The sequence below is a fragment of the Leopardus geoffroyi genome, chromosome C3 (assembly GCF_018350155.1).
Source record: "Leopardus geoffroyi isolate Oge1 chromosome C3, O.geoffroyi_Oge1_pat1.0, whole genome shotgun sequence".
In the NCBI taxonomy this organism is placed as follows: Eukaryota; Metazoa; Chordata; class Mammalia; order Carnivora; family Felidae; genus Leopardus; species Leopardus geoffroyi.
The window spans coordinates 43,224,165-43,226,845 of record NC_059338.1 but is presented as its reverse complement, the minus strand read 5'-3'; positions in this window follow the sequence as shown (position 1 = coordinate 43,226,845).

Here is a 2,681-nt window from a genome sequence, read left to right as displayed (position 1 = left end):
CACTACTTTCTGAGAAGCTACTTTCATCTTGTGGATGTTAATATTTATTATTTTTTTATTTTAGAGAGAGACAGAGGAGAGCATGAGCAGGGGAGAGGGGCAGAGGGACTAGAGAGAATCTTAAGCAGGCTCCATGCTCAGTGTGGAGCCCAACACCAGGCTTGATCCCATGACCCTGGGATCATGACCTGAGCTGAAATCAAGAATCAGATACTCAACTGACTAAGCCTCCCAGTGCCCCTCATCTTGTGGAGTTTTAGAACATTACCAGCAATGACCACTCATCTTAGATTGTATTTTTTCAACCACAGGGATATAATATACTTCACATTTCTTACGTCTTCCATTAGGTGCCAGTTCTTTGAGGCATCTTTATTTGCTTCTGAGTTCACCACAGTGCCAAATACTTACAGGTACTGTAATTGTGCTCTTTCTGCACTGATTACTTCTGTTGGCACCAAGATAGAAATACAAAGGTAAAATATCAGGAAGAATTCTGAGGAAAAAGAGAAGAGAGAGTGGGGGACAAAGGAGATCTTAAGAAAGAAATGGCTGAAACTGTATTTCATGAAGCAAGCAATGGGGTGGAGAGCTGTCATAAATACCAATTACCACTAGGAGAGAGATCCCAACAGAGCAAGGTAAATACAAAGCCCAAGGGTCAGTGACTGCTGAAATAAATGAACAGGAAGTTAGGGCTTAGAAGCTAAGATGTAGAATGATCAATTCAATCAATGCCCAAGCACAGAAGTTATAGATACGTTTGAAGATCTGAGTCCAGAAGGCTTCTAGGAAAATGTTTTTGTTCACCCAGAATGAGCAGGGCATATAACAATTTTATCTATTCAAGCTCTTATTATTATTATTATTCTGCTTGATGGAAGGGGGACCAGAGCTGGAATGTCTTATGTGATCGCCCATTACATTACTCAAGGAAGCACAGGGAACAGAAGAGACTTCCCAGGAATAGGCTCCTTCCCCTAACTGGTTCTTCTTCACTGACAGAAAGTAAAGAATTAGGGTGGATCTCTGTGGCTCTTTCAAGGCTTGAGGAATGTGTGAAGTATGCTCAGGTGCAGTGTGGGGTAGTGATTGTCAACACTTAGAAGGCTGCAGCACATACCCTAAGTATGCATGTGTCAGTTTATATGGGTCAGCCGCAGATTCCAGCCTGAATTCAAGAGAATTGCCTGAGAATTCTCAGCCCTTGCGTTTCCTGACCTCTGGCACTCTTCACCAGGTCCAACCCCAACTTAATCACCTTGACCTCTATTTTATCTCTGTAGGCCTGTCTGTATATGTATCCTATCTTATAATTTGGTCCTAGCTTGACTCTGAATTTCTAGTTCATCCCTTTGGCTCCCAGCTTCCCCCTTTGCCTCCCACAGGAAATGCCCACTCTAGGCTCAGTCTTTTTTTTAAAAAAAATTTTTTTTTCAACGTTTATTTATTTTTGGGACAGAGAGAGACAGAGCATGAACAGGGAAGGGGCAGAGAGAGAGGGAGACACAGAATCGGAAACAGGCTCCAGGCTCTGAGCCATCAGCTCAGAGCCTGACGCGGGGCTCGAACTCACGGCCCGCGAGATCGTGACCTGGCTGAAGTCGGACGCTTAACCGACTGCGCCACCCAGGCGCCCCAGCTCAGTCTTGAGGAATCTCATCTGGCCACAGCCATTCAGTTGGCTATATTGACAGTCAGGAGCTGGGGTGAGAAAGCCAACATTTTGTCTAAAATCTATACCTATGAGGGACTCTCCCTGGTTCTATAGCAAGATGAACTTAGCCATTCATATGTCCTACTTTCAGTTTACAGAAAATAGGATACTATGAAAAAACAGAGTATTTCAGAAGCAACACCCCACACCATTGGTTCAATTACCAAAAGATATGAAGGAATGTTAACATTACCTATAAGCTTCATGGACTTTTACTCACCATGCCACTTTCTCTCTAGGTGTACCAAATAAGTGTGCCACTTCTTAGGAAGTTGGTCTGGGCAATGGAAGACTTCCCACACAGACAAAAAAGAAAAAAAAGTATATTTCTAAAAAAAAAAAAAAAAATATATATATATATATATATATATATACATATACATATATATATGTATATATATGGAAAAGCTACTTGACATGCAGAAAATACATATATTTATAAAATTTATTATATGTATTATACACTTACATATATTATATACATATATACATATGTATGTTATATACCTACACATATATTATATATATATACACATAGCAAAGCTACATACAGAGTTTATGCCAAGAGCCTTTGTCCCTACCAGAGGACATACTTACTTTCTGAAGCTGTGGCTGTTGCCCTTCACAACTACAGCATGTGAGCTTCCAGAAGGTTTCTTGTGCCCTCAACTTTCCCCTGGGAAAATTAAGTTGTCTTCATCATAAGAGTTAGTGGGAACTGGGGCGCCTGGGTGGCACAGTCGGTTAAGCGTCCGACTTCAGCCAGGTCACGATCTCGCGGTCCGTGAGTTCGAGCCCCGCGTCGGGCTCTGGGCTGATGGCTCAGAGCCTGGAGCCTGTTTCCGATTCTGTGTCTCCCTCTCTCTCTGCCCCTCCCCCGTTCATGCTCTGTCTCTCTCTGTCCCCAAAATAAATAAACGTTGAAAAAAAAAAATTAAAAAAAAAAAAAAAAGTTAGTGGGAAC